This window comes from Anabrus simplex, chromosome 4 (assembly GCF_040414725.1).
Source record: "Anabrus simplex isolate iqAnaSimp1 chromosome 4, ASM4041472v1, whole genome shotgun sequence".
Lineage (NCBI taxonomy): Eukaryota > Metazoa > Arthropoda > Insecta > Orthoptera > Tettigoniidae > Anabrus > Anabrus simplex.
The window spans coordinates 281,337,229-281,364,446 of NC_090268.1; the positions used below are offsets into that span (position 1 = coordinate 281,337,229).

Here is a 27,218-nt window from a genome sequence, read left to right on the forward strand (position 1 = left end):
CCCGGATGCAAGCTCACAGCTGTGAAACCCTAACCGCATTGCTTCTCTTTATTTATCTATCTTTCACATAAATAACTCACAAATCTCATTAATTAAACTTTTTATGAATAACTTTAGGAAAGGATTAAAGCGAAATTAGAGTGATGTTGTCAGCCCTACTTTGCGAAATAACGCGAAACTTTGCTTCCTTTTCGCGAAATCGAACATAAATTAATGCGAAAAAATCATGCCTCTACCCATAGAGTACACCGTGAGTCGTGAAATATGCACCCAGTACAACGTTAGACTGGCATCTGGCGAACTTGCTTTTTTTTTTTTTTTTTTTTTTTTTTTTTGCTTTACGTCGCACCGACACAGATAGGTTTTATGGCGACGATGCGAAAGAAAGGGGCTAGGATTGGGAAGGAAGCGGCCATGGCCTTAATTAAGATACAGCCCCAGCATTTGCCTGGTGTGAAAATAGGAAACCACGGAAAACCATCTTCAGGGCTGCCGACAGTGGGGCAAGCTTGCTTAATGTTTGGAGTTGTTCTGTTGATCGCATGAATATACATCCAGAAGGGATTATTTTCCAAACGATTGTCCTGCCATTATTCTAGGTTTACAATGCTGGTATTCTGTTTGAATTTTGTTAAAAAATATATGTATATGTTAGAAAGGTGTACGTAAACGAGTTTTAAAATTTGGTTCTGGCTAAACGAGTAATGCAAATTATCAACAGCGGTATGTAGATTATGATTTATAGTTTGCGCTATAAAATCAAATTAGTCCACTGTGATAGCTTCGCTTTTGATACATCATTCAAGAGCGTGTCCTGAATGACTAACACATGCTAACTATTTCAAAGGATCCACACGTTCAAATATATGGACCACCTGTTCATTCTAGTGAATATTCAAATAGAATCCCAGACAGTTCTGATAACCAGGTATCGAGGAGTAATTACAGATTTATAGGAGATAAAGTGCAACTGTCGAATGTTGAGGAATAGGTGCACGCTTCACCTGTCAAGCTTTGGACGATTATAATATGCATATACTTCTCAAAACTTATACATTTGGCACACAGAGACCCGTAACTGATGAGATATGGTTGGCGAACACATAATTGTGACTACGACATTTAAGGGTATTTGAATGCAACTCCGAGTTCTTGTTTTCCGACATACTTTAGAACTCCTAAGTATGAGACAAAATTACCAACAACTTCAGCTTCTCTCAAAACACATAACATTCGAAGGGACGTTAGAGTGTCTTTGGTTCGTAGCCCACTGTCGGCAGCCCTGAAAATGGTTTTCCGTGGTTTCCCATTTTCACACCAGGCAAATGCTGGGGCTGTACCTTAATTAAGGCCACGGTCGCTTCCCTCCCACTCCTAGCCCTTCCCTGCCCCATCGTCGCATTAAGACCTATCTGTGTCGGTGCTACGTAAAGCAAGTAGCAAAAGAAAAGAGTGTCTTTCCGATCCAGAGTATCATAACTTCCAAAGTGAGTAAACAGATAGAAGAATTTTGAGGAAGTGTTTGGTTTGAATGGTAGCATTGAAGCTACGTAAAATTTACGTTTGTTTGTTGGTTTGTTTTGAGTTTACAGCCCCAAGGCTGTTTGGATCATCAACAGCTCCACCTCCAGATGTAGCAGATGGCCTAAATATCAATGAAGAGACGCACTCGGGAAGTCAATAGTGAGGTAGTTACCAGTTGCTTTCTTCACTGTACATGTCTTTTTAGATATTAGTCTGCCAAGCTCACTGAAATGTATACAGCAACCGACTCAATGAACGACACTTTCACGCTACCCTTCACAAGGACTGTTGCATACTGAATGGTGTTAGTAGCATTGGTCATGCCCGTCACTTTCATATTGCCAAATTCGAGGGCGAGTTTGAGACAGATCTATGGAAGAAACGAATTTGTTCAAACCCACTCTAGGAAACATAGTACTTCCTAAGTAGTTTTTCTCGTCAGAAATGGATCTTTCTTTCTTTCTTTCTTTTGTTTCTTTCTTTCTTTCTTTCTTTCTTTCTTTCTTAATCCGTTTACCATCCAGGGTTGGTTTTCCCTCGGACTCAGCGATGGATCCCACCTCTAACGAGTCAAGGCAGTGTCCCGGTGTGTGAGACTTTGGGTTGGGTAATACAACTCGGGATGAGGACCAGTACCTCGCCCAGGCAACCTCACCCGGTATGCTGAACATGGGGATACGGGAATATTGGAAGGGATAGACAAGAAAGAGTGAAGGAAGTGGCCCTAGCCTTAAGTTAGATGCCATCCAGGTATTTTGCCTGGAAAAGGAGTGGGAAACCACGGAAAACCACTTCGAAGATGGTTAAGTTGGGAATCGAAAACCCTCTACTCAGTTGACCTCCCGAAGCTCAGCAGACCCCATTCCAGACTTCGTACCACTTTTCAAATTTCGTGGCAGACCCGAGAATCGAAACCGTGCCTCCGGGGGTGGCAACTAAACACCTACACCACAGAGGCGAACGATCTGGCTTTCAACGAGAGTAAACGTAATAGCTCACCAAAATATTTATTTAAATAAATTAATTACAATAATAGATTGGTGAAAGTCCTCCCATTTGCACCGCAGTGACCATGGAATGCACACCCACTCGTCAGGATTTCTGAAGGCCACTCTCCCACTCATCTTCTATCACTGTATAAACTATGGACACCTAGAACAAATAACAGACGCCATTAGAGATATGACAAGTTTACATTCATTTTGTAACACAATAATAATAATAATAATAATAATAATAAAAATAATAATAATAATAATAATAATAATAATAATAATAATAATAGTAGTAATAATAATAATAATAATAATTGTTCCGCGGTTATCTGTGGAACGCAGAGGTGAAAGAAGATGCGGGCAGGAATGGGTAAAAGATGAATTTAAAATCTTAAAATAAAGGTTATATTTATTTTCAGACCTTAAGTTTTAACAAAACCCTTCACTTGGTGCCAACGGCCGTAGCCGTGTTGAAACACCGGATCCCGTGAGATCTCCGAAGTTAAGCAACATTGGGCGTGGTCAGGAGTTGGATGGGTTGCCACGCGCTGTTGGTGAGGGGTAAGGGAATGGAGGAGAGGAAAGGAACTGGCCACCCTACCGCACGTAAACTCCGGCTCAGGAACACCTCTGCGGAGGTTCGGACCTGCCTTCGGGCAGAATAATCCTTACCTTACCCTTCACTTGGTGAAAGAACAAGATTTCAGGTACAGAGTAATTTTGGTACAAAACAGAAAAGCCGAGAATTGGTCATTTACAATCTAGAGCTTCAAGCTCATAACTACAAAGGTCCCAACATCGCTAATATTGCGTTTAGCTAGATAGACAAGGAGAGATATCTCCCAAAACACCATTTTCAAGAGCACTTTGCACCAACGGTTACAAGTTACGGCCTTCCAAGGGCACCACACAAATATCTGTTACATTACCACAAAAGAGCTTACATGCTCTACAAATTCTACCAAGGAGACTGCGCTCCCAACTCTTACAGCCCGATTAAGGCAACATTTAAGTTAGAGATTAGAGCGTCTTTGCTAAATAAAATTACATTTCTAGGGCTCTTTAGGCACAACCTACAACTTACAACACCATATCGTTTCCATTTTCAGTTTACACAGGGGTACCGATTACTCATTCTACCGCGCCTTCGTGGATAATAACCGGTTCAATTACTGGCCCAAAAATTAAAATGTATGGAGACGAACGCTTTCGCTCCTCGAAATAAGAAATTAAAACCCTCCTTCGGCCTGTGACCCGATGATGCAGAGGCTAACTCCAAATTACTGAGGTGACTAGATGGACAAATTAATTTACAATTTGCAAGAGAAAAGCAGTTACAAAATCGTAGTCACGTCAGATTAATTGAAGGGGAATTTGAGAGGGTAACGCACTCTCTATCCCCAGTTTTCAGTAAAGTACCTCTGACTTACTTGAACTGTTAGATGAGCAGAAAGAAGGGTTTACATTTTAGAAAATTTACTGTTACATTACTAAAGATAGGGAACCTTCCCCTCGAGTTGGCTTGCGGAGATAACTACTGAGTTAGAAAATGGTGACCATTACCTTAGCTGATGTTCTGCCTGCCGATGAATGAGCCCCCCGCCTCCTGTCTTAGCACACACACTCAATAACGCGACGATCAGTAAGACAAGTTAACTTGAAAAAGCGACCGCTTTTATACTCGAGAGGAAGTTTCGAGAAGGCTCTGGACTAAATCCGGACACACACTCTAATTTTATTGGATAGTCGAAAACTTACAAGAAGCCTATGATTGGCTGAAAAATAAATACCGGTTCGCAACATTTCTGATTGGTCAGAAACCAACGCTGGCGGGGTGAGTAAGAAGTGTTGCAAACCTTGAAGTATCAAACACAAAGAAAGTCCACCCAGCTCAGAAAACCTATAAACACAAAATTTCTTCAAATCTCTAGTTATTCCACTTTGCACCAGAGTGCATGACCTCAGTTCTTTAATAGAGATATCTATGGAGATAAGTCCAAATTTCTTGAAAGAGTTGTTACAACCAGTGATACACCAAAACAAAACAAAAGAAATCCAGTCAGTTTAGAAAACTTCAACATAACATATTAATCTATCATTTTAGTAGTGACATCTTTTGATCAACGTCGCAACTTCTTGCACTAGATGTTTAAATTTTTATATGATAGATGGCGTTCTTCAAGGCGCTTCATTTAAATGCACGGGGATGAGGTGTACCTCCCGGTATAATAATAATAATAATAATAATAATAATAATAATAATAATAAAAATAATAATTGCCTTAACGTTCCACTAACTACTTCTGCAGCAAATGCTTGGACTAAGCCGAAAGAGATATGCATGGTTCCCACGGGAAGACGTGAGATCGATCGCCCTACAGGAAGCCGAAAAAAGAATATGAACGCAATTTCCTCTTCTGGAGAGGCATATGGCCCTGACGCTTACAAATCCATAGGAGCCGATGACCTAGATGTCAGGTCATTTAAACAAAAAACATCATCATTATCGCTTACAAATCCTACACCAAAAATGGAAGCGCGGAGCTAGATGACCTGAACTCAATAGCCACTGAATAAACTAACATGAGAACATAGTGGGATGGAGTGAAAATATTAACTAATTGCTTCATTAATATATTATACGTAGATACAAGTGATGGTGGCGTCGAACATTTTTAAGGGAAAGTACAAAGGGATGCCCATTCCCCCATAACTCAAATGAGAAATGTAAAACGAGGTAGTCTTATGATTCGGAGGATGAAGGTATCGGCAAAAGAAAGGGAAGGCCCATAAAATATGTGAAAATTAAAGACTCTCTAAGCCTCGGGGTGGGAAGAGTTGACCAAGGAAGGTCGGACAGGAAATATGAAATTTAGGAAATAATGTTACTGGATTTCCGGTGACTCCGTGTGAGATTTGTGCTGGACAAAGCGGAGGCGGACAGGTTTTTCTCTGGGTACTCCGGTTTTCCCTGTCATCTTTCATTCCAGCAACACTCTCCATTATCATGTCATAGCATTTATCACTCATTAATAAATCACCTTGGGAGTGGCGACCCCATTGTAATAACAGCCTATATATGTTTCATTCATTACATCCCTGACCCGGTCAATGACTGGAAAACAGGTAGTAGGTTTTCAATGTTCCTGGATTTACATCTCACTAACTACTTTTACGGTTTTCGGAGTCGCCGAGGTGCCGGAATTTAGTCCCGCGGGAGTTATTTTATGTGCCACTAAATTTAGCGACCCAAGGCTGACGTATTTGAACACTTTCAAATACCACCGGACTGAGCCAGGATCGAACCTGCCTCATCCGTCTGAGTCACTAATCCCGGCTGAAATTTAGGAGTCTGGCATAAATAAGTAGGAGCAATACTAGGCTGAGCTAGCAGTCCTGTGGTCGATAATACATGCTGACAATGCGGAGGTACCTGAAAGAGAGAGAGAGAAAGAAAAGCAACAGATACGTAACAGGTATTTGTTTCAAACTTCGATGTAGTCTTCAGTGTTGTTTACACCCCGATGAAAGTTTAATGGGGCAGTTTGCCTCGAAGTGAAGTATTTCAAGTCTAAACTCAATCATTGGGCCCTTCTGACAAAGAATTGGTCGTATCACGTCAAGTATTATGGAAATAATATTGCTGGATTGCATTGAATCCGATTTTACCCAATCGAATAACCTTGTTCGAACTAATATCGATTTTAAGTGCTAGTTTCCATGACGCTACAGTATTTGTGTTGTTTGAATTCCAAGTGCACATGTGCTTGTGCTGTAAATCTTTGTTTACTTGTGCTTGTTTATTAGAAATACATCTTCGCCAGTCCTCCCGAAATCATGTATTTTCTGTTTGAGTACACCTCAGGGGCTGGAAGCTGAATGGTTCTATAATAATGTATTTCTATATATTTCCTGTGTCGGTGCATTTCATTCTGTTATTTTCATTTTCATGTGGTACTTGAATATTAATGTGATACCCCATTCTCTTGCATAAGTGTGATCTGCTGTCTTATTTTGAAGGGATTTCTTATTTGTTATAATATCAACTTTGTGTTAATGTGTCCATCATTCATTTGAAGTTAAAGCTGCTTTGAGGTGTGAGGTTGTTCTCAAAAACATAGTATGCCATACGAACTAGGGGTATCAGATCATTATTTACAACATAGTAAGTAGGCCTACTTGAAAATAAAAATATATGAATTACAATATATTGGGCATGGAAGTAGCAGAACTACATTATAATCGACGGATGGGTGGGCGTGGGGCAGGGGAAAGGAGGGTAGGGGGAAGCTGTAAACATAACCGGATGTGCGTCACTGCGCCGGATGTTACTTCTCTGCGCTACCTGTTGATAATAACAGTAAGGTATTGCACACAATGCGCACTGTGCCGCTATCTCTAATTTCGGACTGAAACTACTAGCGCCTGGTGGCTTGGTACCGAAATTCATCATTGAGTTACATCTTTATCGCATTCTATCCTGTTTGGTTGTTTAACACCTGTTGTCAGCAACACCGAAGTCATATCACGTTAGCAGTGACTTTTATGGTGACTACTCGAACAGAGTGGTGTAGGCTCACCGTGTGAAGAATGTCTGGAATAGCTCTTGATTGAATGCGACGCGATGTGTTCGTTTATCTTACGGTCGAAGTCGAAATTTACATGGGCCTAAATAAGGGCAATGAAGTGGATCGTAGGGCATTTCTGTGTCCCCTCCTTGGAAAAAGTAGTGTGGGGGTGGGGGTGGGGGTGGTTATTGGTTAAGAAGAAATATAGCTTCTCAACGCATATCAGAAGGGGAAAAGGAAGATATCCGAGTCTTCTAAGAGTGAAAGTATGCGAAGGGAAAGTCATGCTTCTTTGTACCATTTGTTTTACGTCGCACCGTTTGGCTAAATGGTTAGCGTGCTGGCCTTTGGTCACAGGAGTTCCAGGTTCGATCACGGGTGGGGTCGGGAATTTTAACCATAATTGGTTAATTTTGCAGACATGGGGGCTCGGTGTATGTGTCGTCTTCATCATCATTTCATCCGTATCACGACGCGCAGGTCGCCTACGGGAGTCAAATTAAAAGACCTGCATCTGGCGAGCCGAACTTGTCCTCGGACACTCCCAGCACTAAAAGCCTTACGCCATTTCATTTCCTTTCGTTACGTCGCACCGACACAGATCGGTCTTGCGGCGATGATGGGATATAGAAAACCTAGGACTAGGGAGGATGCGACCGTGGCCTTAATTGAGGTATAGTAAAAATGGTGTGAAAATTGAATCCTATGGAAAATCATTTTCAAGGCTGCCGACAGTGGGGTTTGAACTCGCTATCTCCCGAATGCAAGCTCCACAGGACGTGATCCAAACAGCGTTACCACTTGCTCGGTAAGGTCATGAAAACGAAAGGCTTCCCAGACCTCGGGGGGTTCAGTTGAAAACGACAGTTGACCAAGGGAGGTTGGATGGGAAAAAAGGAAGTGAAGAGTTTAGGGTAAAAGCCAAGCTCTCTGCGTTGGCAGCTCCTGTGGAGTATCCCCATTAGATACCTCTGAAAACAGGCATAGCAGCACTCACAGCGGGAATTTAACAACTCAACCATGACGTGTGAAACATGCACTGTAAACTACAGATGGGTATTACACTGAAATGAAATGGCGTATGGCATTTACTGCCGGGAGTGTCCGAGGACATGTTCGGCTCGCCAGATGCAGGTATTTTGATTTGACGCCCGTACGCGAACTGCGCGTCATGATGAGGATAAAATGATGATGAAGACACATATACCCAGTCCCTGAGGCGGAGAAATTAACCAATGATGGTTAAAATTCCCAACCCTGGCGGGAATCGAACCCGGGATCCCTGTGACCACGCTAACCATTTAGCCATGGAGCCGGATGGTATTACACTAATTTGCTGCGACACAATCTGTGACCGGTTTTGAGAGAAAACTATCTTGCATTGACAACGCTCGGGCACATATTGTTGAAGTTATGGTTTACTTGTTCTATGGATACAGCTCTATTTACCATGCACCGTCCTTTCCTTATTTAAGACACATTTAATTCGAGCTGATCTCTAGGACGAAGGAACCAGTTCATAGTTTTCTATTCAGTAATAGCCGGGCTGAGTAGCTCAGACGGTTGAAGCGCTGGCCTTCTGACCCCAACTTGGCAGGTTCGATCCTGGCTCAGTCCGGTGGTATTTGAAGGTGCTCAAATACGTCAGCCTCGTGTCGGTAGATTTACTGGCACGTAAAAAGAACTCCTGCGGGACTAAATTCCGGCACCTCGGCGTCTCCGAAGACCGAAAAAGTAGTTGGTGGGACGTAAAACAAATAGCATTATTATTATTCAGTAATATTCCTGACCGTCCGCCTCTGTGGTGTAGTGGTTAGCGTGATTAGCTGCCACCTCCGGAGGACCGGGTTCGATTCCCGGCTCTGCCACGAAATTTGAAAAGTGGTACGAGGGCTTAAACAGTGTCCACTCAGCCTCGGCAGGTCAACTGAGTAGAGGTGGCTTCGATTCCCACCTCAGCCATCCTGAAAGTGGTTTTCCGTGCTTTTCCACTTCTCCTCCAGGTAAATGCCGGGATGGTACCTAACTTAAGGCCACAGCCGCTTCCTTCCCCCTTCCTTGTCTATCACTTCAATCTTCCAATCCCCCAACAAGGCCCCTGTTCAGCATAGCAGGTGAGGCCACCTGGGCGAGATACTGGTCATCCTCCCCAGTTGTATCCCCCGACCAAGAGTCTGAAACTCCAGGACACTGCCCTTGAGGCGGTAGAGGTGGGATTCCTCGCTGAGTCCGAGGGAAAAGCCGAACCTAGAGGGTAAACAGATGATGATGATGATGATGATGATGATGATGATGAAGAATATTCCTGACCTCCTTCAGGCAGTAGAGCACTCTATTCCAGCGATTAACCGAACAGACTCTAACAACGTCATCCTACGACTACAGCAGGTAGTGCAGAACACTGTTGACTACGCAGAAGATCAGTAAAACTCTGAAAAGACACCCATTCTGTATCCGGAGCTACAGTATTTAAAAGTTTCTACTGTTTAAATTCCAAACCAGGTAGGCCTAGTCACAAAAGTGAAAAAGAGTTGAGTGGATTAGATCGGATTAGATCTAAAGATCGAAAGATACGGCCGGGCTGAGCAAGGCCAACTAGGGCTGAGGGACTCAGACGGCAGAGCACTGGTCTCCTGAGTCAAGTTCGTTTATTCGAGCCGGCTCAGTCCAATGATATTTGAAGATCCTCTAATACGCCAGCCTCGTGTTGGTAGACTTATCGCGCGTAAAAGAACTCATGCGAGACAAAATTCCGGTACCTCGCTCTCTTCGAAAACCGTAAAAGTACTTAATGGAGAGATGCCGATGATATTATTTATTTATTTATTTATTTATTTATTTATTTATTTATTTATTTATTTATTTATTTATTTATTTATTTATTTATTCTTGCGGTCCGGCCTTCTAAGGACCACGTTACAATTTCAATTGTTCCTCCTTAGTTGTTCTTTCCTTTTCTTCCAGTATTCTTTCATTGTTTCACTGTGCTTCTTTTTCCTGTCTTCAGTCCACTTTGTGCCTGTTTTCTTTTCCTTCCTCCCTTGGAATCCTTCCATTTGTAAGACTTTCTTCCAAAAAATCTTTCTTTCCAATAATTCTTCTTCTCGTATGTTGTTCCTTTCCAGGTCTTTCTTGACTTCTTGAATCCAGGTGGTAGCTGATTTCTTTTCCCAAAGGTACTTGAAGATTCGTTTAGTTAGTCTATTGTCATCCAGTCTGTAAATGTGTCCAAGAAATAGCAATCTCCTTTTTCTTATTGTTTCTGATATGTTTTCTACGTTCTGGTAAATTTCATTGTTACTTCTTAATTTCCAAAACTCTGCAATTCTTGGAGGAACTAATATTTTCCTTATAATTCTTCTTTCTAATATTTCTAATTTATCAAGCTTGTAGTTCAGTGCTAGACATTCGCTGGCATAAAGGCATTCTGGTTTCACTACTGTGTTGTAGTGCTTTATTTTAAGTTTTCTTGATAAGCACTTTTTGTGGTAAGTATTCTTAGTTATACCGTACGCTCTTTCCATTTTTTGTATCCTCTCCTCTATAGCAGATTTTTCTAAACCATTTTCTTGAATTGTCTCACCCAAATATTTGAATTTCTTTACCTTTTCTATTCGAGCAATATCCGTTGCTAAAAACTTTGTGGCACTTTTTATATTCGTCAAAAATTTTGTTTTCTCGGCAGAGATTCTCAAGCCTGTCATGTTGGCTGTCTTTTCAAGGAGATTGACTTGCATTGCTGCATCTGTAAGGCTTTCTGAAAGTATGGCAAAGTCATCTGCAAATGCTAGGCAATTTATTACAACACCTTTGTTCTTCTTCCCCAGCGTGAGTGGCAATATTTTAGATTCTTTCAGTTTTTCATTCCAAATTCTTACAATTTTCTCCATGACACAATTGAAAAGGAGTGGAGATAGACCATCGCCCTGCCTGACACCTGTATTTATTTTGAAAGGTCGAGATACTTCACCTATAAATTTTACTTTCGAGATAGTGTCTGTAAGTGTTTCACGAATTAAGTTTGCCAATTTAGTTTTAACTCCATATTCACGGATTACTTTATTTATTTATTTATTTATTTATTTATTTATTTATTTATTTATTTATTTATTTATTTATTTATTTATTTATTTATTTATTTATTATTTATTTACATCGATACAGCCAAGTGTGGACTACGGTTACACAAGCTACCTACCTCTCTTTCTTAGGCTTCCACCGTTTTGTTTACATAATAACCAAAGGTTTTCAACCTCACGCTCCTGTTCGGTCGTTCTTCCGCCTAGACGTTCCGTGTTTTAGCAGGTTCTTTCTCTCAATCATTCCAATTGCTACTGCACGCAACTACCGTGATGGATGGAAAACGTCGGAAATTATTATTATTATTATTATTATTATTATTATTATTATTATTATTATTATTATTATTATTATTATTATCATTATTATTATTATTATTATTATTATTATTGAAGGAAAAGGTAGCATGGCGTGAAAAATATCTATTCGTTTATGATAAACACGAAATGGCCTTTCTCCTGGCAATGCACTATATGTCCGAATGTGTAGGAGGCATCATGTCCGCCTGTCACCCGGCGGCCCCGGGTTCGATTCCCAGCTGGGTCAGGGGGTTTTTAACTGTAAATGATTTATTATCCCTGGCCTGGGGACTGGGTGTTTGTGTCGTCCTTAACGTCCCTTTCCTCATATTCAACACTTCCGCCATTTACATAATACACGCAGGTTCCTCACATACGGTGCAAGTAGGGGCAAAAGATCTTCATAGGTCGACGCCCCGAACAAGTAGCATTTTAAAAAATATGTCCGAATGGCAGAATAATAACAATAAAATATAATTATTGTCATGCTCCAGAGAAGGTTTGTGAACTCAACCATGGGATCTCGCTTTTTTCCGAAGACGGTCATAGATAAGCAAATCTCACGCCTTCACCTCCCAGCCCTGGTCAGTCTTGAATCCGACCGTTATCTTTTATGAAAATTGATTCATTTACAATCCTGTGCTATGTTAAAAGCATTTTTTGTCACCAGATGGGTCAGCTTGTAAGTTTCCTTAATGGTATGAAAACACATTATTAATAACGCATTATCTTCTTAGAACTGCTGGACCGAGCTCGATAGCTGCAGTCGCTTAATCGCGGCCAGTGTCCAGTATTCGGGAGATAGTGAGTTCGAACCCCACTGTCGGCAGCCCTGAGGATGGTTTTCCCTGGTTTCCCATTTTCACACCAGGCAAATGCTGGGGCTGTACCTCAATTAAGGCCACGGCCGCTTCCTTCCTATTCCTAGGCTTTCCCTGCCCCATCGTCGCCATAAGACCTATCTGTGTCGGTGCGACGTAAAGCAACTAGCAAAAAAAAGAAAAAAGAAAAAAAGAAAAAAAGGGAACTGCTGGACCAGGATCCAACTGCAGTCGTATTCCAAGAGATGTTACACAAGGTACTCGAGAAACTCTAAAAAGAGTGTCTTTCTCTTGTGAACAGAAAGTAACTCTCTTGTAGATGGATGGGGTAATTCGCACATATCACATTTAATCTGACATACATAGAGTTAGAATGTAAGCTTTTGTTTCACTCGGTATATTGTCCAGACATCTATCCAACAAATTATTTTTACAATCCATGGCTAATATCTTGCGTCCGGTGGTCATTTAAACCTTACATATTTAAGGACACGGTCGCTTCTTTCCCTGTCCTATTTCATTGTCACCATAAGACCTGCCTGAGTCGGTGCAACATAAAACAATGATTGTACAGGGTTGTGTTTGTTTGCTAGGACAGTAAGAATGGGTAAATTCACAACAGCACTTGTTATTGTACGGTAAATTTTATTCCCCAGTCCCCGTGGTGGTAGAGCCCTCGTCATCTGTATGTACAACCTACCTCCGGAGAGATAGGTGGTTTGTGATCTACCGATACTGGTGCGCCTTTGCGCTCCTCACTCGGTCTGTATGTGATTGTTTTCATTAAATGAGGTTTTAAGATAGTTTAAGGGGAGTTTTAATAGTTTTTGGGGTTGTATATTGATGTGTGTAAAACATTTCATTGTGTATAATGTTTTTAGGAAAAGTTGACAAAAAGCATCATCGCATTGCTCGTCGACTAGGCTGGCACAGCGAACAGTGCGGTTCGGTATGTGATAGACTTGGGTGGTCGCCTATCTAGGTACTAACCACGCCCAATGTTGTTTTTGGAATTGTAATAGGTACTATACCGCTTGCATGTTAAGCAGAGACAAATACTTATATAAAGAGTGGTTTATATGTTTAACATAAGTGTGCAGATGTCATACTTTTGAAAATAGCAGTGGTATGTTGTATGGCTTAATTGTTGCGAGCAGGTAGTTGAAGAAGGTTTGCCAAGCTTGGAGGAAGTGAGACATTTCTTGGTGGGTCTTGGCAGGGTGTTTCTTGGTTGAACGGGGGGGGGGGGGGAGTGGGGAAGGGGGGCAAAGGGGTGTTCGGCTGGATTTTTCAGCGTCTCAGCTTCTCAATCCACCGAGGTGACCCTGAATTAGGAAGGTTTTGATTATTCAGGAGGTTGAGGAGTAGCAAGAGTAGGTTACTAGTTACTTAGTTGGTGGGGGTAGGAAGGAGGGCCGGAGTTGGGGGGGGGGGTGTTTGGGATAAGAGTCTAGCTCCTGAGGGAGCAATAGTTTCGTATTTTTCCGGATAGCGCTGAAAGAAAATAATCAGAGCAGCAGTTCCAATAGTGCCGCTAGATGTCCGGCTATTCCTCCGTTCCTCAGCACGATTCCAATTACTATTACGTGAATAACACAAAAGCAAATACTTTTTCAGCTTTATGTCATCATCACAACCATTTCACTGGATTCTTCGAAGATGCAGGCCACTCGGAATGCTGGCGTTGCTGTACAGACGAGGTCTCGTTTCGTTCCAAAATTACGTTTTATGTAGAAGAGTGGTATTTCTATGGCGTTTAATAAAGATAAATAAATGTATCACACAGTAATTCAAGAAGAGTTCATACGAGTCAGATCGTTGCGACTGGAGAGTTCACGTCATGGTTGAAATGAAAATACTCCATAGTGTGTGTATAGGCCTATATATTTACAATTGGCTTTACGTCGCACCGACACAGATAGGTCTTATGGCGGCGATGGGATAGAAAAGGGCTGGGAGTGGGAAGGAAGCGGCCGTGGTCTTAATTAAGGTAGGCCTACAGCCCCAGCATTTGCCTGGTGTGAAAATGGAAAACAACGGAAATCCGTCTTCAGAGCTGCCGACAGTGGGGTTCGAGCTGCCGAATGCAAACTAACGGCTACCCTCCTCTAACTGCATTGCTGCATCGAAGAATTAATTCTTCTTCTTGATCGTCATTGGACTCTGCGTTTTATATAGCCTCCATCCAGTCACTGATCCTCTTTAATATTTACAATTCTTATATTGAGGGTGATTCTGAATATCTTGTTATGCTATTTAAAGAACATATCTATAAAAATCGATTCTTGTTGATGGGATATATAGTAAAACAGCGGGATAAAAATACACAGAGATACTAGGCTATATCTTCTCGCCAGTGTGATATATCACGATATTTAACTCCCAAACATACAAGACCGAATCACATATAAAGGAGGTTGTTACTTATATTAGTAGAGTTACACTGTTAGTTTGCTTTCCTGAAGGAAATTAAGCATTCACTCTGCCACTTGAACTGTGGGATTATATAACAGACAAGATACATTCAATGGCAGTGGAAAACCCAATTTCATTAATTTATGAATAAATTTATTCCGTTGATTGAAAATCTCACACTGGAAAGAAAAACATGATTTGTTCTACCGACTAATTTACCACATTCACAGATATTCGATTCGATCACATTTATTCTCAATAAACGTTCAGGCGTACATCTTATTATCATGGTTACCACCACTGTCGTCTTGTGCACCAAGAATTACATTCAACCTAGACCAACTACCAACTAAAATACGAGGGTTGGGGCAAAAGTCATGGCAACTTTTTCTTGAAGATACCAGTCCGGTTGGAAAATGTGACATATACAGACGAAAGGGCAAGGTTTTAACTGAAATATCGTAACACACTAATTTATTACGGTAGTATAAGGGCAATATGGCCTTCCCGCTGCAAAAGAATGACAACACAGAACACATAAAGTCGACATGACAAACCTGGGCCTAAAGAGCCTCAAAGCAGTCCCCTGGTACTGACACCACATGCTGCCAACGATATGGGACGCGCTGAATACCATCTGCCTCAGCATTTGCCGCACCATGTGTGAATCGGGTCACCTATTGGAGCACAGCATTAGCAATGTCCTCTCATATTGCAAACCGCCTACCACATAGTGGTTCCTTAATCTTTCGAATGAGATCACAGTCACAGGGCGAAATGTTGGGAGAGTACGGTGGGTGCTCCAATTCTTCACATCCCCAACGTCGCAGTAGCTGCCCTACGCACTCTGCTTTGCGTGATTTTGCATTGTCGTGCAGGATTATTGCACTGTCCACAAGATCCGGACGTTTCTCCCGAACGCCACGTCGTACCTGTCACACCAGGAAGTTCCTGTAGTATTGCGCGGTCACTGTTCTGCCATGTGGAACAAAGTGGCAAACAATGACACCTCTGAAGTCATACGCCACGATCACCATCAATTTGACTGGAAAAGGATTCTGACGGACCTTCAGCCTCCTTGGTGATCCAGCATGTCGCCACTCCGCGGACTGACGTTTCAGTTCTGGTTCGTATGCCCTGGCCCAAAATTCATCGATGGCAATTATTTGTGACAAGAATTGACCGCCGTCCTGTTGCCAGCGTGCAAGGTGGTCGGAGTATATTGCATAGCGCACCAACCTTTGAACTTCCGTCAGTGCATGCGGTACTCACCGCGATGCGATTTTGCGCAGTTGAGGCTCATTACGCAATATCCTGTGAATGGTGCGTTTCTCGATGCCACTTACCCTCTCTAACTCCAGTAGCGTCCATCGTCTGTCTTCATCCAGGAGCTGCTCGATGACGGCTCGTGCCACGTCGGTCCGCACACTGACAGGTCGTCCCGAATGTTGCTCATCATTGGTTGACACACGACCTTACTGAAACTTTCCTACCCACCGTGTTACTGTACGGTATGGTAGGGCATTATTCCCAAGGGCTGCCACTAATTCACTGTGACATTCCATCGCATTTCTCCTACGGAGAACGGCTATTTTGATGTAAGCGCGCTGCTCAACACGGGTTACTTCCATCTCGCACGACACTCACCAACTGACTGATTTCACAGCCCTCGCTGCGCTACTACCAACTATCACAGAGCCATCTGATGTTATGCATACACACTATGCCTGCAGAACTTCCACACGACATGTATACGTTTTTGATCCGTCACATCTCTACTAGAGAAAAAATTGTTGCCTTGACTTTTGCCCCAATTCTCGTACTACAATGTCTTGATTCAATTTCCTACTGCTCTACGCGGCGGCAAACTCACCGAAGTTTGCCGAAGTGCTTCGATTCACTCCGATTATATTCTTGCAGCGCTGTGCGGCGAAACACGAAACTCTCCATCAGGAGCTAGACTCTTGTTTGGGAGGGTGTTTGGTCTAGTGTGTGAGTGTAGGTGTGCATGTTTCTTGTGGTTAGCTATAATTGCGTTTTTGAAGTACGGCCAGCCAGTAAACGAACCTTGGCATTTCGCGCACCTCGTCTGGTCCCGAGGCAGCTCGCGCTCGGTGTAACGGGATTGGCATCAGCCTACCAAGCGACCGCTGCTCAGCCTGAAAGCCAGCAGATTACGAAGTGACGCGTGGTCAGCGTAACGTATCCTCTAGGGCGTTATTATTGTCTTTCCAGACCAGGGCAACTATATCGCCATTACAACTAGCCCTTACATCCAGGTAAAAATCCATTACCTGACGAACCCGGGGTCCTCCCAGTAAGACGTAGGCTCGCTATACCTAGAGCGCGGGGTGGCTGTAGGTTTATTTAGTGGTTTGTAAAATAATTCCTGTGGGACAAAATTCTGAGACCTTGGCGTATTCGAAAACAGTTGAGGTAATTAGTGGGCCGTAAAGTCAGTATTGGGCCGATGACCTTCACTGTTAGGACCCTTAAAACAACAAGCATAATCGAAGTCAGTATTATTATTTAGTATTAGTATTAGTATTAGTATTAGTATTAGTATTAGTATTAGTATTAGTAATTTGAAGATTAAAATCAAGGGGGGCTGAAATGATAAAGACTATGCTTATTGTTCAAAAGAGCCTAACATCTAGATCATCGGCCCCTAATGGGGGAGTTGAAATGTCCTATCCCGTCAATATAAAACTGTCGAGTGTATGTCCCTGTACCTAGGAATTGCAATGAGGTCCACATTTCCACATTACAGCAGTAAGAAATTATTTATTTTTTATATATAAAGAAAGACCCCAAAGAACCTGATATTGCTGAGTAATATTGTAGGACCCTAAATTTCAAAAGTTAGATACGAAAGCACAATTGATATAATATTCAAATCTTCATCCTCGCTCTGAAACGATAACAATAGGGTGCTTTGTCTTGTAAAGCCACTGTGAATTATAAACAGAAATGAATATTTCTTAAGAAGAAGCAGTTGACAATTTTTCAACATGCATTTATCATCCAAGAGGCTTTCTCATCAACCGAAACGTATTTTATGATACCAAAAATCACAGCATCTACAGTAAAATGTAATCCTTTTTTTTTTTCGTAGATTACTCCTAAATATTGGAATTTAGTCACCAGGCAGTATAATGTTTTCGATAAAAGAGTATCAGATAAAATGTTGTGAGAACTGGGCGGTTATGAATTACAGCGTACAGTTTGTTACCTGCTTTGCTGGATCAGACAGTTTTAGATCAATGTCCTTCTCAATTTATAATCAATAGGTTGGTTCTATCACGGTAAAATGGCGCTGTCAAATCGCTCTAATGAATACAGAGCTGTTGGGTTCGAGTTTCATCAGCTGGAAGATTGCCATATGGGCATTACAAGCAGCTGTCAGGTCAGTTAACTTATAGGTAGGGCATGACATAAGCAGTCAGATAAGACAGCAAGTTTGGGAACACACGACTATAAAATAAGGAAAAGAACGTCCCGTAAAGAACGAAAAATTATCCATTTCTTTTTCCATTCCGAAAGTATAACAGCTTATACAGAGAGTGGTCCACGTATGTTTTTCACTTCTTCCGACTAGAAGAAGATATCGGTTGCCGCAATAACAAGTAACGTGAAAAGTGTGTGTCCCGTGCTTCAGTAAGTAATCGAAGCAACGTTACCAGTTCGCTTTCTAAATGGAATTATAGTAGTAGTATACGGGCAATATACTAATTTCTGTCGCAGACAGAGCTGCTCGTGGGCAGCCAAATTCAGCAATGCAATTATTTACATAGTCTAACTTGAATCTCTGGAGGAAAGGAGCAATAAAATGTTCACATTTTCAAGTGTTGTGCCAGTATTGTAAAAACACGAGAGATGAGTAATACGGCTGCATACTAGTTCAAAACAGCCACCAAAGCGCTGTAATATATAACAGGTTTGAGGATACATGGCTAAGCATAAATGTACTAACTGCTTACACCAGGCGTGTTGAAACGCAAGGATTCGGGTCCGGACGCACGTAGGAATCCAACGTCTTTGCCCAGAGCTACTCATATTGTTGGGAGATCAGAAGAATGCACATGCCAGGTGAGGCACGGGGCGAAGGGGTTTTAACCAGTAGAGCCAGTGACGCAGTGGTTACCATAGCAACTCCGCTACTACCCAGGCGACTTTATATTATCTTCTACTGGCAGCTCTTCGCTCTTGTCAGTTGTAATCCAGCAAACTGCAAAGTGTGAGTCAATGTTTTCGTGTAGTAGATAAGAGCAGATAAGAGCCGATCTCTCCGGGCAGAACGGGAAGTTCGTGCTTGCAGACCACATTCCTCATTCTTGCATTCTTCTCATCTCTACACAGTACATTTCCTACTTGTTCCCTCCTCTTGTTGGAGTGCGCCTGACTTCATTGCTGGTACCGGACTCAGCGAGCAGTTAGACTATGCGACTTGTACGCTAAGCTCCCGTTGCAAGTTTTTGCTATGGTGGGCACTGATGAGTTTATAAAGAGCATTTGTACGTCCTGGTCCATAAACTGCACTCCCGTAGTCCAATCTGGATAAAAGTTGAGTTTCTAGAAAAATTTGACTAATTGACGGACGCGTGGCTCTCACGATAAGTAGCCCAAGAAAGTGGTGTGGATCTAATACAGGAGCAGTGACACCCCACAAATAAAACCCACGATAGGGATGGAGAGTGTTCTTCCGGTAGAAGCGGTCACTAAAGGTTTTGGCCGTTGAAAACTGGAAGCCACGTTATAATGCCCGCCGTTCCATTCTCCTGATATCTCGCTGTAATTATAATGTAGCGCAAAACAGTCCACATATAGACGGTATCACAGCTAAACCCGCAGCAGCGACCGTTTATGCTAATCGCAAACAGAACCACACTCACAACCGAACCACGAGGAACTCCATGACATTGCGAATAAGGCCACCCTATTCGGATATGGAATGCAGGGAGAAACGAAATATTTCAGCAAACATCAGCAAGTTATCTTGGGATTAGGGACATCGAATGGCGCAGGGTTGAAAGAATGACATATCGCCATATGGTGCCATAGGTTTAATCTAAATCGAAGAAAACAGCCACCAAAATATTTCTGTTTCCGATAAAGCTTACTGTACTGAACTCTCCAGACGTTCCACTATCGGTCTACAATAAATCTTCGAGAGGGGACGGACGCGACGACCACATAACCCTTTTCTGTCACCTTCTATGACAGGCAGGGATTGCCTGTGGATGTCTTCAAACCCTCCCCTCCACAAGGGGTACAATTCAAAGTTCCAAAGCCACAATCCATTTCCACGCCTATGCCTCCCCATTTAGCCGCCTTTTACGACAGGCAAGGTGTACTGTGAGAGTATTCTTCGTCTGCGTACCCCAACAACAGGGTCTCTCTGAGTAACTTTCTCTGGCGGGAGATGGTATTTTAAGAGCAACCGTTGGCAACCCAGAAGATTACATTCCGTGGATTCCCATTTTAACCCTGGGAATATGCTTGGTCTCTACTACAATTAAGGACACGATAGGCTCCATCCCCATTCTAAACAGTTTCCATTCCAGCGTCGTCAAAAAGCTTTATATTATCTCATCACCAGTTAAAAACAAAGAAAGATAAATAAGACGACCTGCTGAACTCCATACAAAGTGAGGTATAAAGCTGTGCATTATTTAACTGGACCCCACAATCAATTTAAATATGTTTAACTTCATATTCCCGTGCCTCTGGTGGCACTCGGTTCAATATAGGTCTTGCTTGGGGGTTTAAAATTGGATGTCCTGCTGCCGTCGTGCGCTGGTTGTAGAGAAAATCTCATCCCAATCAGTTGACTTTCGAACCTGGTACAGTAGAGTTGTTAGAGCACTACGCGATCATGACCCTCACCACAGATTCATTTACTTGACTCAACTAAGACAAGTGGGAGGCGTGATTAGCTCACAGCCTTCGCTCCCGCATTCCATCCCAATGAACGTGGTCTGAATCCTCGTAGACACCGGGTTGAAATTTTCACCTCAAAACTCGCGTGGCATCAAGGACATCCTGTTTAAATGACGCCAGAAATATCTTAAATAATTTGAAGATTTTATTTTTTAAGAAAGGCTGTCCCCAATATTTATTTTTTAACAGGTTCAGTTTTGTTTTAATGAACTTCTAACAGCAGGGTGTCAAATTATAAAATCCGTTTCCAATATTAACGTATTTCCGTGTCTTACTAAAATTTTACCAAGCATGTGGTTGGCTAGTTATTTTTATAGTCTAATTCTGGCCAATAATAATAATAATAATAATAAATATCTCATACCCTAATCTGACGATCTGGAACCCGATACACTTATACTCAGTGCAGCTTCCGTCATGGGTCCAAACTTCACCATCATCGTAGTATTTTTTATTGACTTCGTCGTAACAAAATCCTTTGCCGGATGCTGAAAAAGAAAATGCAAGTATATTTTCAATGTTTACAGAGTATCCTTTGCTGGGTGCTGAAAAAGAAAATGCAAGTATATTTTCAATGTATATAGAGTTTTCGGAAATTCATATTACAAACTCCTATGATTTGGAGATGGGACTGAATAGATCACGTTCTGGATAGGAACCTATGTCCAGAAAAGTACAGTTTCAGTGTTATAGGTACAAGAGCTTCGGATACGACCAAGTACTGGAATGCAAAAGGGATGGTAAGGTACGGGGTGCTTGTGTTACGTCATTACCATATGACGATCACCTGATGCCACATGATACCTACCTGCCTCTCACAACACCGCTTCGAGATACTCCTCATTCACTTACCATTGCGTCTCCGATGAATATGACTGAATACACGTTTGCAGAGTACACCGACACGGTGTTAGTGTACGACGAAACTCAAGGTGAAGGGAGAACTTGTAGTCGGCTTCATTAAGTACGTCATCTACGTCGTGTAACTTGATTTTATCCCCCCCTTTTCTCCAAAATTATTCAACGACTGCGGGAAAAGGGTACTTTTACCATCAACAGGATCAACTGTGTTGCTCCAAGGAGGTGCCGCACTCCCAGCATTGTAGAGGGTGTATGCGAGTACTTAATCAAGTTGAAGAGGCTCCGTCAACGAGAACCCGAATCATTGCAGGCGCGATAGATGTGGCTCGTTGGAACATTGTGCATAGCACTTTGACGGTACTTGCAATAGATCCAACTTTGCACCACATTATGTACTAACTTCTGCATGTGGTTCTTACAACGTTGTGTGGATGAGCCTCAATTCAACGGCTAATTATTATCTTCACCGATGAATGTAAATTCACTCGGGACGCTAACTCTCAAAACAGCCACTTTTGGGATGTCGAAAACTCTCTTTCTACGCATGTCTATAGATTCCAGCAAAGGTTCAATATCGTCGTGTGGGCAGGTATTTTAGACTCTCGTTTCATTGGGCCGTATGTTCTTCCACTCCACCTATCGGATCGCTTCATCTTCTGCTCCTTCTTTATCTGTTTACCCTCCAGGGTCAGTTTTTCCCTCGGACTCAGCGAGGGATCTCACTTCTACCGCCTCAAGAGCAGTGTCTTGGAGCTTCAGACTCTGGGTCGTGGGATACAATTGGGGAGGATGACCAGTACCTCGCTCAGGCGGCCTCACCTGCTATACTGAACAGGAACCTTGTGGGGGGATGGGAAGATTGGAAGGGATAGACAAGGAAGAGGGAAGGAAGTGTTCGTGGCCTTAAGTTAGATACCATCCCAGCATTTGCTTGGAGGAGGAGTGGAAAACCACGGAAAACCACTTTCAGGATGGCCGAGGTGGGAATCGAGCCCACCCCTACTCATTTGACCTCCCGAGGCTGAGTGTACCCCGTTGCAGCCCTCGTACCATTGAACATTCGTCGACAAATCTGGTTTCAACACGATGGTGCACCACCTCGCTTTGCACTTACCATTCGAAATCATCTTAACCGACGATTCAGCCAAAAATGCATAGACCGCAAATAACTAGCCTAATGTTTATGACAATATGTTTAGGCAAAAGACAAATTATTACCGAACAAGTTGGCCATGTGATTAGCGTCGTGCATCTGAGAGCTTGTATTCAGTAGATAGTAGGTTCGAACCCCAGTGTAGAGAGCCTTGAAAATGGATTTCCGTGATTTCCGATTTTTACACCAGGCAAATGCTGGGGCTGTACCTTAATTAAATCCACGGCCGCTTCCTTCCCACTCCTAGCCCTTTCCAGCCCCCATCGTCGCTTGAAGATCTGAGTCTGTGCGACATAAAATTGGAAAATAAAGAATGAAAAAATACATTATTGTAGTTGGAAAGTCTAGTGATACAATAATGTACCAGTAACGTTCTGCCTACCGGTACTCACAAATTATATACTGTAAAGTGTATTTCATCATAATAAGTTTGTTAACATGTACAATATTTTCATAAAGATTGCGTCATTGATCTCAAAATATGATTACTAATTTACTAATTGTATAAAACTGATATAAACACGCGCTTATTGGGTACTGTCAGGCTGCAGCCCTTCCTGTTTCTTAAAGGAAAAGTAATTGATGTATTTGAGCATTTCTTGTTTAAGAAAATGATGTTAATTCCTTAAAGACGGCAATAAACTTTTTCAGTTCGTACCTCAAAAATCGCCGTCAGTGTGTCAAAGTAAATAATAGCAGATCTGAGTGGCTTAACAAACCCCTCGGTGTCCCCCAAGGGTCTGTACTTGGACCTTTGCTGTTTGCAATTTACTTACACGATGTTGCCAAATCGATTACACATTGCAAGTATCATCTTTATGCTGATGATCTGCAGATCTACTACCACTCAAGAACTGATAAAATTCAGAGTGCTGTAGAAAAAGTTAATGCTGATTTAAGTCTGATAAATAATTTTGCATTGAGTAACAATCTCAAAATTAATCCTCTTAAAACGCAAGCAATAATCATTGGTACTTCAAAAAACTTACACGTCTTAAAACAATACGAAATTCCTCCTGTAGCACTAAACAATACCATTATTCCATTTTGTGAAACAGTTATGAATCTTGGTGTGGCTATAAGCGAAACATTGAACTGGTCGCAACATGTTATGAAAGTGTGCCAAAAGGTATATCAAAGCCTGCATCCTCTGAAGCGGTTCAAAAATATATTTCCTCGGTCCTTGAAAATAAAGCTCATTCAATCACTCTTGTTTCCAATTCTCGAATACTGTGATACAGTTTTTATTGATATCAATAACGAGCATAGCATGAGACTGCAACGTGCCCAAAATGCATGCATCAGGTATGCATTCGACATACAACCATACGCCCATGTATCCCCATTCTATACACAATTATCTTGGTTACGACTGAATGACAGACGTAGACTCCACGCAACTACTTTGGTGTATCAAGTGCTTTCTGAAAACACTCCTCCTTACCTATCCACCAGATTTCGCTACCTTAGTTCCCTGCACCTGTTCAATACCCGGTCAGGCTGTACGCTAGAAATTCCTGTGCATCGAACCGCAACCTACAACAGATCGTTCACTATCACCGCCACGAGCTGGTGGAATGAACTCCCCAATGACATCAGGGAAGCTAAATCTAAGACAAAATTTAAAATCCTTTGCCAGCGTCATCTTTTAAGCACTTCCAGTCTTTCTTGAGTGTGAATGGGATGCATAAATGAGAGTGAATATGGTTGTTTATTGCAATGTGTTCCTGTATATAATTTAGTTATACTTTACTCACCTTAGTTTAGTTAGTGATACTTTAGTTGCTTTAGTTATACTTTAGGTTGTAAAGATTTCATATGTTTAAATTTTATGTAAAATATACATTGTATATACATGAAGTGGTTAAGTGTAAGAAAGGGCCGGGAGCCCTAACTTCGCCACAATAAAGACGCTTTAATAATAATAATAATAATAATAATAATAATAATAATAATAATAATAATAATAATAATAATAATAATAATAATAATAATAATAATAAATACATACTTACGTACGCAAGGAATATATCAATATATTTTCATCAATAAAGAACACTTGGTTTATGAAGAAGAATAGCCATAGATCAGCCGATATAGTTGGAATGGACAGTATGGAACACTCATCGATTTTATAATAACAGACTGAGAATGGGGAAGGTACGTCATTAACACGAAGATAATCTCCAGTGAATGTATGGAAGGTAGTCATAGATTATTAATTGTGGAATTAAAACAAGTAAAAGTCCCTAAAATTGTACTCAAGAAGTAACCAAAGGTCAGGATTTGGGAATTGGAGGAGGAGGATAAAAGAATGGCATTCCAAGATTGCATAAAAATGACGTTGCCTAACACAGAAATACGAAGTGGAGAAGAAGAGTGGGACAATTTAAGACAGACATTTGTGGAAGCAGCAATTGAGGTATGCGGGAAAACAAAAACAAAGGTTAAGGGAAATGAGACACGGTGGTGGACAGACAAAATAAAGAAAATAATAAAAGAAAGGAACAAGGTGAAGAAATGGATAAGGAAAAGCAAAAAACGTATCAGAGGGATGAGAATAAGATTGAAAGCTTACATGTGGAATGCAAAAGATTGAAACTAGAAGTAAAGAAGAGTATCAAGGAAGAAAAGGAGAAATGTTGGGGAGAGTTTACCAATAAAATTGAGGAAGATAGTTGAGGAAAACAGAAACGATTATACAGAATAATAAAACCGAAAAGAATAAATCAAGAAAAAGTCAAGGCAGAAGAGAATCCGATAACATGGTTGGAACTTGAAAGGGCAGTAAAAGCAATGACCAAAGGTAAAGCAATTGGAAAAGACGAATTCAATGCTGATATGTTTAATGCGGCAGGAAGCAGTGGACTACAGTAGCTATACGGAAGAATGAAAGGATACCTGATGATTGGCAACAAGGAAGCCATTGTTCAAAAACGAAAATAGGAAGAAATTGGAAAATTATAGAGGTATAACCCTATTATCACATGGACTAAAATAATGGAGAAAGTCAAAGACAAAAGACTGCTGATGTAGATGTTGATGTTAGTGTTAAGGTTTGACTTACTGTAACGGTTATGCCAGGCACCTTGCTGAGCTGCGCCAGCTAATTAGTGAGTTTGCGGCGAGTACAGTCTGTATTCAGGTAAGTAATCTCAGATCATCGTACGGTCTTGAAAATTTTTCGCCTGTACCCGACAGAACCACACTATGCTAACCGGACTTCCGGTGGCGTTGGTATTTTTGTTCCTTCTGATACCTACAGCGAGGAGGTTTCTCTAAGAACCCTGCTGGTCGCAGAAGCTATTGCCCGAGATCCGATGGTAGACAATGCCTAATATGTGATGACTGAGGCAATGAGCACTAGGACTTCCTTCCTCCAATCACCCGCAATAGCATGTAGGTACCCCATTGCGTGTACAGAGTAATAAATATACCGTGCAGTACAGCTGCCCCTATTCACTCAGTTTTATGCAACTCGCAGGTTACAGCCTAACCCAAAAATATTGACCTTGGGTACTCACAAAAATGAGTGGTATTACTACGCGCTCTGTAATTCGTTTATTCGTGCCAATCAAATCAGCATTAATGATAAAATACCCACTGATGGTAAAGAATAGTGAAAATTCTCTATCACAGGAACGTCATATACAGAGAATATGATGGCTGAATGACTAGAAGTAAGCTGCAGTGATGAGCCTCCATAAATGATTCGGGCTCTCTGGCTCCTGTTCATAGGCTCTTTCTTTTAAATAACACCAGAGAATAAATCTAGTGGACTAACGTGTAGCCGGCCATCTGACAGCACCCTCTCGTCCAGTCCATCGTCCAGGATATGTCTTAAACAAGTGGCTCGGTGCTGCCAACGACCAGTGTGGATGAGCTCCATTCTGTTGGAACCACGTCCTTAACCGCATCGTAAGAGGCACATTCTCCAATAAGAGCGATATTTATTCACAAAGAAACTGCGGATATCGTCGTCCATCGAAAAAATATGGTCCAATTATCTTGTCACCTATCATCCCATACCAGACGTTGACACCTCATTGTACTTGAAATCGAGATCACCTTATCCAGTGTGAATTTTCAACCCTCCAGTAGTGTAACTTGTGACGATTAACAGTTCCGTTGTTGTGAAATCTAGATTCGTCACTGAAGGGAATGCCCGTTAAGAAATCCGCGTCAGCTTCAACTCTTTGCAATATCCATTGCAAAAATTCTATCCGGTTTTGAAAGTCATCTCCGTGAAGTTTCTGGTGTAGTTGTTGACGGTAGGGATGAAATTTATGGCGGTTCAATAGACGCAGTATAGATATATGACCGATGTTCAGTTCATTTCCAATGGCCCGTGAGTTTGCTTGCAGGATGTACGCAATTGCATTTTGAACAATTTCTTCGTTATTTTCAGACGTCATTGGAGCATCTAGAAATGTATGAAATGACCACGTTGCAAGCAGCCTTCTCTCAACATGTCGAAATGTACACTGCCTGACTAAACGTTAAGCACTCAGAAGGAGTGGTTGAAAGTAAATGAAATGAAATATGCAGAATGACCATGCGGC

At 41.7% G+C, this 27,218-nt stretch overlaps 1 long non-coding RNA gene across 1 annotated transcript in view; it reads right to left on the minus strand.

Annotated features, from left to right (window-relative positions):
* Positions 1-2,518: 2,518 nt before the first annotated feature.
* The window catches only part of LOC136872650 (uncharacterized), a 50,675-nt gene continuing 25,975 nt past the window's right edge, over positions 2,519-27,218 (minus strand). The window contains exons 3-4 of the long non-coding RNA XR_011018098.1: positions 21,007-21,130; positions 2,519-2,676 (exon numbers count right to left, since the gene is read on the minus strand). This is a non-coding gene — a long non-coding RNA (uncharacterized lncRNA). The remainder of the gene's footprint in view (positions 2,677-21,006; positions 21,131-27,218) is intronic.